General features: G+C 43.9%; 1 protein-coding gene across 5 annotated transcripts in view; it reads left to right on the top strand.

The window, feature by feature from the left end:
- The first annotated feature begins 1,753 nt into the window (after positions 1-1,753).
- LPAR1 (lysophosphatidic acid receptor 1) overlaps positions 1,754-11,485 on the top strand; it is a 70,412-nt gene continuing 60,680 nt past the window's right edge. Inside the window, exons 1-2 of one of the 5 annotated variants that reach the window (XM_027709016.1) lie at positions 1,798-1,823; positions 2,319-2,386. The gene's annotated coding sequence lies outside the window, so the exon portion shown is untranslated. Of the gene's footprint in view, positions 1,824-1,981; positions 2,387-6,555; positions 6,641-11,485 lie in introns of those variants that run through there. The other 4 variants (XM_027709015.1, XM_027709019.1, XM_027709014.1 and 1 more) reach the window with 4 other exon arrangements.

Raw genomic sequence — 11,485 nt, 5'->3', positions numbered from 1 at the left:
AGCTCCTAACCAGCAATTTCTGAGTAACCTTAAGGATGCTAAAAAGTGGCAATTTCCAATTTGCAGATGCAGTAGCTCTTACCATCAAGCATCTGCATACCTGCAGTGTCCTCCTGAAGAACTTGCTTGAGGTTGTAGGTCTCACCACAGAGATGTAAATCTGGTCAGATTACCCTTTTTCTGAAGCTTTGATGGCTAAGTTAATCTTGATACTTACAGTGGTATCTGGGCAACTTGGCTGAGTTTCTGTCCCAAAAAGATGAATGAAATCTGGTTTATAATGAAGCTACATAAGCAGTGTTTCCATAGCACTGGAGGAATCATTTTTGCATTCTGAAGACCTGCTGTCTTATCAGTGGTTCATGTAAGTCATCCCATTTCTACCACCAGGGGAGGACACATGCAGTTTGAGCACACTGTTTCCAGCCTGCAGTTGTCCAATCTGGATGTAGCCTATGCATCGATGAAAAAATGTTAAGACCTGTCATTTTACTTAGTGTGTGGATGCTAAACTAGGTATTAGAGCTTGTAACAGAACATGCTTCTTGGTCATCTCTTGCAAACACTTGGTAGCTTGTTTTGAGCAAGTAGAAGATAAAATCAAGCATTTTCCAAAGTTAATGGCCTGATGAATACTTAGCAAGGCTTTTCAGCATGTTGAAGTATAGTCTCAGTGCTAAATTACGGTGCTGAGTACACAAACAAGGTCTGATGTGGTGTGGGGTCAACAAAAAAAAAAGCTTCCTAAAGAGAAAGAGCTCCTCACCAGCATGGCATCAAAAGATTTGCTCATACCAATGCCGAAAACCTTTCTAGTAACAATACCTGTGACGCAGCAGATATTGCCAGTAGCTATAGAAAACACTGTCATCACTGTGTTGACGGTTCACAGGCAAAGATCTGACTTAAGGAGAACTGTCTCTGCTGCTTTCTGGTTCTTGGGAAACACGAGTACTTTAAGTGGGCTTGGTGTTTCATTATAGGCTTTTGTGCTGCTGGAGGCATTGATGGCTTGTATAGTCGTAGGTACTCTCCCTAGAAATCTCTCTACAGGGGTTAGAAACGCTTAGCGTTAAGTTCTGTGCAAGGTGCTGTCTTTTCACTTGATGCAAGTATATGCAAAAGTGGCCTCTAGATGCTCCTGCTATCCAAAGAAATCAGACTATTTCACAGTAAAAACTGATGGAGGGTGGGGAAGAAGTAATTTGAACCTGGTTTTGTATAATAAAATATAAAAATATATAAAAATATAATAAAACCCTCTTCTAAATCTGGAAAACTGTCTGTTGCACAACCTTCTCCGATTCCAACGTTAAGGGTTTGGTGAACCTGCACATTGACTATTCCTATGACTGGGGCTCCTAAACGTTTCTTGCCGACATCGGCAAGGGATTCGAAACTTTCACAGGACGAGAAATGCGGCTGCTCCAGAAACAGCTGCAGCCTCTCCTCGAAGCCCCACGGCCCTCTCCCGAGGCAGTCTCCGCGACACCCAGGGTCTGCCGCGGAGAGCGGGCGGAGAGTGGGGACGCCTCCGCTCCTCCCGGTGCTGATCCCCCTGCCTGCAGCGCCGAGGGCCGGCTGCGGAGCGGGAGCGGAGTTCGGCGAGGCGGAGCGGGCACACCTGGGCCCCCGCCCGGCGAGGGAGCGCGGGCGGAGCGGGGGCGGAGGGAGCCCGTCCCTCCCCGTCCCGTCCCGTCCCGTCCCGCTCCGTCCCTCCCTGTCCCACCCCTCACCCCTCCCTTCTTCCCTCCCTCCGTCCGCCCGTCCGTGCGCGCCGGCGGCGGCGGCGCCGCGCTCCCTACACCGCGCAGCCCCCGCAGGTAAGCGCAGCGCGGCGGGACCGGGGGGCGGAGCGGGGCGGGGGCCCGCCGTCCCCGCCCGCGAAGAGGTGCCCGCTCCCCATTCCCCGAGGGCTCCGCGCCCACGGAGCTCTCCCCTTCCTCCCCCCGCTTTGGTTTTTTTTCTTTCGTGTTCCTGAGCCCGGTCCGACTCCTGCGGCGCGCAGCGGTGCGCGGGACGGCGCGCCTTGGCTGGGGCCCCTCTGGCGAAGGGCTCCTTCGGGATGGGCTCGAGTGAGCTGCTGGCGTCGGGTTAGGCTTATATTCCTGCTGGACTAACGCCTCTGGGGTTGGCCTGGACTAAGTGATGGGCACTTGTTTGATTAAGGGACACTAACAGTACTTACTTAGAGTCTGTCCTGATTTATTCCCCCCCCTCCTCTGTGAATTCTCTTTGGATTGATTTATACGGATTAAGGCAGTGGAAAAAGTCCTTGTTAAAAAATGGTTGCCACCTCGCTCTCCTGACTTCCTCAGTCCTTCGGACGAAGAGCCTGCTGAAGTCCGATGGGAGCAGTGTTGATGTGTCCATAGTATTTACAAAGGTAAAGGACAGGGAGAAGATGAATGACAAGCACAAGGGTATGGAGTATTAGAGAAAGATGGAGAGGGTGGGGAGCAGGAGGGAAGCTGGAGGACAAAAGCCGTTAGCGAACTGAAGTGAGAAGACAGAGGTGGAACCAGAGGGACCAAGTTTCTTCCTGTAGCTTCTTTCTCTATGTTCTTTTTAAATAACTAGACAGTGGGAACCATCTAAAAAGCTGCTTCCTGAAGAAATATATGAAAAGTTTTTGTTATCCGAAAGATGTTGGAATGTTTAAATTTTATTTTCTTGTGGATTTCTCTCTGGAACAAGCTCACACCTTCATGATTTCAGTTGTCTATGAATAAGTTAAAAGCTGCTCAAATCTCCCCTTTCTTCTTTTGTTTTCTCTCTATCCTTATTTGCTGTAGGTTTGGGTTGGTTTTTTAGTTGGTTTTTTTTGGCTGGTGGGGGGATTGTGGGTTTGGGAGGTTTTTTTTGGCGTGGGGAGGTTTCTGTTGGTTTGGGGTTTTTTTTTCAAGTTTCAAGATAGGATAACCTGGGGGAGCCTCTGTAGGCAAATTGTGTTCCCAAACTGTGGAGGAATCGGGGTAACTACAGTCCTTCTACCACTAAAAACTACTGCAACTCTTATCTTTTCAAAGAAAGTCTTTTTCATGCTAAGTCAGATTTGGTGTGTGTACCATTTGGTTTGAAAGGATTCACTCTCAGGTCTGAGAGTTATGTTTCAGTCTGGCAGCCAGGGCTGTGTGCCATGCAGCCTGTTACTCTTGTGCAAGGATGGGGTGTACTGTAGCACTAAAATAATATTTCTGGTAATTTCAGCAGTGGACTGAAGCGATATTGTGTGAGCCCAGGCATAAGTGAAGCTCTGCCCTGCAGCTCACTATTACTGGCTATAGGCGTGCTGCATATTTCTCCTTAACTGATATGTGCTCTGACTTACAAAGCAACTTGATAGGCCTGTGTTTTACCGTTGTTTTTTATTGAATATTAACCACACAAAATCAAATGCTGTCTTGCAGCAGGATAGATTGACACTGTCTCATCCTGTGCAGTTGTACATGAGCTGTGGTTGTTTTCCCTTTTGTGTGCAAATAACCAGGGAATAATTTAGGGATATTGAGAAGCACTGTTTCATGATCAATATGGTGTTGTCCTTATCACTCCTTAATACAAATTGCACTAGTTAGACTGTTGGCTGCTGTAAGCCTTGTTCTGAGAACTTAGCAGGAACAGTGCTGGTTGGAGAGATGAAAACACTGGCTGGAGCCTGCTTTCTATTCCTCCACTCTTCAAAACAAATATTGAGGGTGGAAAGGTTAAAAATCTTTTGAGACAAAACACGTGGAAAATGCAAAATTAAAGTAATGCTACACTGTGTACGCAGCTTTAATATGTGAACTCCACATGTACCAGTCTTATCACTGTGTACGAAAATACTTATGGTTTTCGTCAGTAATTCTATAAGATTGTAACTAAAATATAATTCCTTCTCTGCTTAAAAATGGGAGAAAAGAAAAATATCTGCAACTTGGTCTTGTAGTGTCACACAGTGAAACTATATGGGGAATCCAGGAGCGGGTTGAAGGTTGAAGAAAGTGTTTTGCTCTGGAGCAGAAACTTAGGTAGTACTTAAGTGGGATTCACTTTTACATCACTGTGACAAACCCTTAATAACATCTTAATGAATAGTTTGCGCTTTCTCAGTAGCCTCTCCATACTGAGCTTGCTTTTTCTGATATTCAGCGGTTTAAATCAAAAGGCAAGTATTTCTTCTGAGCAGCTTACCTTTGTGATACTACCACCATACTCTCTTTGAGTACCCAGCAGTTTGACCACTAACTCTTGGAGGTGAGCTGCCTCCTCCAGATGTCGGAAGAGCTGGCTTTGAGCACCTCTATGTGGTGACCTGCCAGCACTTGCTGAGCACTGTTGCTGTGCCAATTGCTGTGTATCTGGCTTTTTTATCATATGGACGCAGGCAAAAACTGAGTGCAGCTCTTTTGCCATCAAGGCTGGATGGGGAACTCTCTCACAGCCATCGCTCATAGTCTTGGTGATGTCCAAGGACATGTGGAAGAATTTGAGAGTGGTAGGAGGTTGTAGTGTGAGGCAGTTGCCGTTTCCACTATCATTTGCCTCCCAAAGTTGAAGTTTGCTACGTTAGTTGGTTTTCCTCCATTTCAGAAAGAAAAGTGCATGCAATTTCAAGGGCACTTAAATTCAGTCTGAAGTCAGTTTACATCCATCTAAATGGTGTATTTGAACAGCAGCTGCTACAAGTAATGCTAGGGGAAAGATGCATACAATTGTTTTACTGAAAGGAGGGTAGAGCAATCAATATATGATCCCTTCAGCATCTTTAGTTTGTGGATTAGTTCTTTATGTGTTATGTATTTCACTGCTTCATCCTTCACAATGAGTTTTATTAATTTTTTTATCAGTTTAGTAGTGGAAAAAAGGGGAAACAAACTTTGAAGAAAGTAAACAATGTGGTTGTAAAAAAAATAAGCAAAAATGAAGGCATTATGAAAACACTTTTTTTCCTTTTTTTTTTTTTTTTCTTTTCCATCTTCCTGTGTCCCTCTTTAAAAAAGGTCCTCATTTGCGGCTTTAGGATTTTTGATAATTCGAAGGAAGAGGAATACATGATCTTGAGGGACTTGAGCCAGCAGTGGCTTAAATTGGCAGTGGTTATGTAGCATCCAATGTGTGGTTTTGACTTTCCCATGTGTCACAAGGTGTTACTGTAGAAAGGAGGCAGTCCTCAGTAATGCACCATTAGGGCTGATCTTACACATCTCATGTTTTCCTCTCAGGTGCTTTTCTTCATAGCTAACACAGAAGCTTAAGGTTTCATCCATGGCCTATAGATGTCAATGGTAAAATGTATATTGGCGTTGAATGACTTTGGATCAGGTGCAAGGCTGATCAGGTGTTGCTTTTGCAGAAATACAAAATTGTTTCCAGGGCAGAGGAAAGCTCTATCAAAGGAATAAGAGCTGCTGTTCTGCTTTACATTTCAGGGAATTTAACATTTGGTTTTCTTCGTTTATATTTCAAGCTTAGTTCCTTTAAAACAAGTAGAAGCATTGCCTGTATGTTCTTGCACCTTCATTGACATAGTGAAACAAATGACAGTGAACATGTGAACATCTGGCATCTTGTTTTGATTTTTATTGAAGGTAAATGAGATTTCTGATAAGTACCGATGTTTGTGCATCCAAACCTCTCCTTCTCTCGTCCATTGTTTCTTGACTGCCTGACACTGTTCCCATAGTTCTAGGCAGATAATTAGTACACTTGACTTGCAAAATCTTGGTCATTGCTTGGCTGAAGGTTGCGCTTTAGGATCAGATTTCATTTTTTAATGACCAGTATCTTTTGTTCTTGAAAACATAGTTTCAATTTGTGCAACATTGAGCACCAGTAAGGAAAAGAGCCTATGTGCTGGTGTTGTTTTGGATAGTATATGTGTGTCGCGATTCCACGTGGCAACTCCATGATCATTGCGTTTCTCTAACGAGCTTTTGACAGAGACCTTTTGAGGTGGTAAAGGTATTATATTTCTATACAGAGGAGCAGTAACCTTGCTTGGATCAGTGCAAAGTGTCCAGAATTCCCTGACAGGGACAGCCTGCATGAATTTGTTAAACATGTTTTTCTCAGTTCTGTATCTACATCCTAGTGGATCTGTCTCCTTCTTGACCCAGATCTTGTAGGCAGTTATGTTAGTGCACACAGGGAGGGGAGCACTGGCGCTCTTACCCCAGGGCAAAGAAGCATTTCTTCTTAAAAAGAAAGCAAATCTTCCCCCTCTGCTTCTGGCAGACAAAAACAGCCACAAACTTGTGTGGCTGCTGCGGTTCAAGGAGTGTGGGTAAGGCATGCCTACCCTTGCCAGAAGCACAACCAGAGAAGGGGAACCACATCCCTCCTCCTCTACTTCCAGGATGAATAGCCTGGAAGGGTCCTGGGCTGGGATGCGTGGAGAGTGTTCTGCTTTCCAAATACCTTGAAGATCAGCGCTGGTGCACTTTGGAGTGGATTATGACCTGGATGTCATTCCTGTCATTTCCTCGGGAAACAGGAGGAAAGTGTTGTGCCTTGCTGTTTCCCACTTACATATTGCAGTGTGGTCTCTGCTGAGATAGTGGTAAATAGCGTGCATCAGTGGCATGAGAAATGCCTTCAGTTGCAAAAGTGGGAAGGCTGGATCTCTTTTAGAAGGAAACGTATTTTGGGAGCACAGGTACTATATTGGTGACAACTGTATATATACTTTTGTACCAACTGTTATCTTTACTTTAGATTGTTGTAACTTGGGAGGTTGGAACTGCTTTGTTTTTTTGAGGGCATTTTTTTGGCTTCCATATGGCATACTCTAGATAAAATTTAGAGGTGCTTTCCCTTTCTCTTTAAAAATACAAATGTGCCAAGTATGCAAACTGAAATTATTTTTCTGCTTTTGCTTCTGACTGTAACTAAGAGATGAACACCTGAAGAGGATTGTTGAAGCTACTGGAGAAAATGCCAGTGAGTTTGATAGTCGTATATGATGAATTTCAATTCTGTGTGAGCCTCATGCTGTTGTATTACAGACTATTTAGCCTTTTGTGTAGGAATTTACATGCCACAGCGACCTTCTGAGTAGGGTGAATTTCAGAGGCACTCTATGCAATATATTGGTTCTTGTCTTCGGCTAGAAAATGTATTGCATTCTGTAGTTCTTGCAGGAGCAAGCAAAAAAACATTGGATTGACATCAAAGGCAAGATCTTTCTGCACAAAATCCTGAAGATTTTGAGTGGTAAAAGTCTGGCAAAGGAAATGCATGCTGTTTTTCATTGTAAGACCCTTTTCCCTCCCTCCTCCCCTCTTTTTGGGATGTGTATGTCAAATACGAAATGATACCGGTACATTACTTAGAGGAGCATTAATTTTTCTTAGACAGTCTTTGGCCACTTGTTGATGATTTTTTTTACCCTGGATGGAAAGTTATATTTATAACTAGAGCAGTATCACTTTATTGTGAAGAAGTTAGCTGCAGCTTAAATTATCAAAAAACAAAAAAGTTGGATGAGTATTAAATGCTTACTGCATAGAGAAATTTGTATCTTCTTTGAATAGGAAAGTGATTATTTAAAAGAAGTGGGCTTAACATAAACTCCAACAAAGACATACTGGTATCTGAGCAGTCAAGGGAGATGCTGTACAGGTCACACCTATTTGTTAGGTGGTTATACTTCAGCCTATGTTTGCAGGAAAGGAGAAGGACTGATAAACTCTCAGGAGGAAATAGCTACATAGCTTGCAAGCGTGGCAAGTGTTGTTTTGTCTGGTGCAAACAGGTTTTGATAAAGAGTCTGTAGCCACTGGATTTCGCTAAATGTTTAGTTGTTGATAGTGCAGTCTGCTTTTGACCTGTTGTGGTTGTCAGACCTGTAGGACAGTGTCCTGAAGCCTTGAGCTCCCACTGGTGACAGAGCGAGGGAACTGGGATGGCATTATGTAGCTGCAGTGTGTGAAGGGCAGTGTGCCTCCACGTTCCCTGCCCTAGCCAGGCTGTGAGTGTCCACAGCCAGGATGCTGGTGCAGAAGAAAGCCCATGTTTGTTTGCTGCCCATTTCCAAATCAGCTTTGCTGGCACCAAATGAGGTGGAAGGGCTGATCCTGGCCCTGGGGACACCACCTGTGCAAGAGTCCCTGTCCCTTCAGTCCACAGAGCAGAGGCCCAGCATGTGGTGAACACCTCCACTCTCCAGCTGCTTTGGGGCAAGGAGAAGCAAATTGTCAAGCAGTGGCAGCAGCTGCAGCTGCTGGCCCTTGACTGGCTAGCTGGTGGCAGGAGACCTTAGTGGAGGGATGTAGGTTAGTACCTCAAGCCAGTGGCTCTGTCAGTAGAAGGTCACCTTTCCCCTTAAAGAAATTGCTTTGTACTGGGAAGACGTGTTGGTCACTGTCGTGCTCAAGACACAGCATTTTTCTGGATCGCGTGCCTGCATCAGGTGCTCACTGACGTTCTTGGTGGGATCTGTTTTCCTGTGGTTACTGCGTTTTTTCCAGTCTCTTACTGCAGCAGTGACCTCACTTCCTGGGTCCTAGAGGTTTCAAGGTTTTGTCTTTATGTTATTAACCACTTTCACAGTTACTTGTAACCAAACATGAAGTAGTAGTAGAGGCTAGTGGGTGTGTATGTGTGTTCCCTGTCCTATCTGGATACTTCTGAGCTCTTTCATTGACACTCCAGCTAATAGAAGTAAATGTGCATAATTTAGTTGCTGTTTCCATGCCTATTGTGACAGGTGTGTTTTCAGTGGTTCCCTGTAGAGACTGGATCAGTAGTTTTACAAGATATTTATAGTCGTGAGATGAGTTGCAGTGGAAAGGTGCTGCTTGCATGTGGTAGTGAAGCTGTAATGTGTGATGTAAAGGGGAAATTTGGCTACTTTGCCTCAGGTTGTGCTCACAGGATTAAACTTTGTAGCACATTTCTATAATTGCTTTCTAGTTTTGAACACAGCAAACTAATTATTGAAGTACAAAAGCATTTGGGAAATTGGTAGGGAAATGTGAGATAGACCAGAATAGATTCAGATTAATAATGATAAATTTGTCGATCCTAAAGGAGCGTGAAGTACGGTAAATTTTGTATTAATACTGTGTTGCATGTCATTGACTATTACACTTGGAAAAAGTCTTTGCAAATGAGTACACAGCTCTGCTGAAGTGTCTAATTGGCAAATTTTTGGTACAGGAGAATAACTTGAATGTTCCCTTGGTCCATGCTGTCACCAGGCATTCCTGTCTTGTCAGGACAAACTAGCCAAGGTAGTAAGACAATGTTATCCTATATGCCACAGTAACACCCAAGATGTACTAGGAGTCACATTTGAGCATATGTTAACCATCCACATAATTATTAGATTCAGTCAAGAAGCAAAGCCTTGGCCTTCAGTTTAAGGATTCATTGGGGTGTTCAGCGGTTTCTATCCACATGTCAGCCTGTTTACCAATACACTTTTGCAGACACAAGTCCAATGCTTTAACAGGTCACTTCTCCCTCGTTCCTTTGGTCAAGGAAATGGGATTCACCAATTGTTTTCCTGAGATGTTGCAGTGGGGCAAACAAACAACTTCAGGAAAATGGATGTCTGGATAGGTACCCAACATTCAAGGAGTATTGTCCTGAAAGTCACTTGTACTTGAAAGATACCATAATAAATGTCTTTTCTTTTCCTTTTTGTACCCCCCAAAATGTGACAGACATGGAGAGCAATTCTGTGCAAATGAGCCAGGGTGCCATTGACCTGCCCTGAGCATGGTTTCTGCATGGGGCTTTGAAAGCTGTCCCAGTGTGGCTAACAATGCATCAGGATCATTTTGCTCCTCCTAAAGCTTTGGATGAAAGTACTGGAAACTTTACCTCAAAGCAGTGTATTTCCCTGCATAGAAACTTTGTAAACTAGAGAGGATTTTTCTGAATTAATCTGTTTGCTCCCCTAGTCTTTTAGCTTTATGTTTACAGCACTTACAGTGCCCTATTTCAAATACCCAGTGCAAGTGGGACTGGAAGCTGACTGAGACTTCAGGGTATTACTGTGATCAAAGCAATTCTGTTGTTTAGTGAATAGACTTAAAATAGGTCTCTAGAATTATTACAATTTTGCAAATAGTTGATAGAAATAGTATAGCTTAGTGCTTGGTTCTCCAAGAAGTACAGTGTGTTTTCTGTTCTCTGCCATGGGTTGCTTAAGTTTCGCATGCAAAAGCATACTAAGAGGTTCAGCCTGAAGGAAAAAATTCAGGGGTAGATGTGCAAGCTGATGACAACCTGATGACAGGTGGGAATTACATGATTGTAGAACACATAAATGCCTTAAAACTAATATGCCTGAACAAACACTTATGCTGTGATCCTGCATATTTCCGTCCTCAGCATCTCCTCCACAAAATTTCTTACAAACAGAAGCCGGTTGCCCAGATTTTAATGACAAAGTTCCGTTTGAGAGACTTGTTTACAGCTTTTTCAGTTCTTGTCTCTAAATTGTTCTTAATGTGCTATGAAGACTCCATGAAGGGACCCTTAGTATAATTTTTGTGGGAAAACAGTCACTTTTTCCTTCAGAAGAGTAGCACAGAACTGCAGGAAAGGCTTTGGCAATGAAGCTGCACCCTGGTCCTTTGTGTTTCATCATTGCCAGGCATGTAGAAAAGGAGGGAGAGAAAATGTTGGCCTTCCTCAGAGCTGCCAAGATGAGGTGACATTTCTTGGTTGGTTACAAATTGAAATGTGAAGCTGCTGTGCATCTGCCTCCCACAATTGTGCAGAAGTTATTCTCTGCCCTGTATGTCCCTCTGACTGTTCCTCTTGACGTTTGATTACCTTTTTCCCCTCAAGACTCTGCAAATGGGGTCTCCTACTGATATAAGTTGTATCTCCACTAGAGGGGGACGCCAGTAAAGCCGTACTGGGAAACTTGGAGGATTTGATAAGTTTTAATGCTTTACTCTTCTTCCTGGCTGTCACTGTTGTCTGTTGGTTTAAGTGGAATATCCTTGAAAGAAGGCTGCTGCAGGACTGAAGGCAGCAGCTGACCAAGTAGTATGCATTGGGTTTCTCGAAAACACTGTCAGTTCTGCCAGTCTGCTATCATGCATTTTTGTATAGAATCATAGAATGGGTTGGAAGGGACCTTAAGGATCATCTAGTTCCCAGACCCCTGCCACAGGCAGGAACACCTTACACTAGACCAGGTTGCTCAAAGCGCCATGCCACATAACCTTAAACAATTCCAGGTATGGGGCATCTACAGCTTCTCTGGGGAACCTGTTCCAGTGCCTCACTACCCTCACAGTATAGAATTTATTCCTAATATGTAATCTAAATCCACCCTTTTTCAGGGTCAGTTACCCCTTGACCTGCTACTACGTACCCTTCTACAAAGTCCTTTTCCATCTTTTTTAAACACCCTCTTTAGGTACTGGAAGGTGCTATAAGGTCTATAAGGTCTTCCCAGAACCTTCTCTTTTTCAGGCTGAACAGCCCCAGCTCTCTCTGCCCATCTTCCCAGGAGAGGTGCTCCAGCCCTCTGTTC

Source organism: Neopelma chrysocephalum, unplaced genomic scaffold (genome assembly GCF_003984885.1).
Source record: "Neopelma chrysocephalum unplaced genomic scaffold, ASM398488v2 Primary Assembly neopelma1_96671, whole genome shotgun sequence".
Taxonomy (NCBI): Eukaryota; Metazoa; Chordata; class Aves; order Passeriformes; family Pipridae; genus Neopelma; species Neopelma chrysocephalum.
Note: the sequence above shows the minus strand (reverse complement) of the source record. Positions and strands in the feature narration are given on the sequence as shown.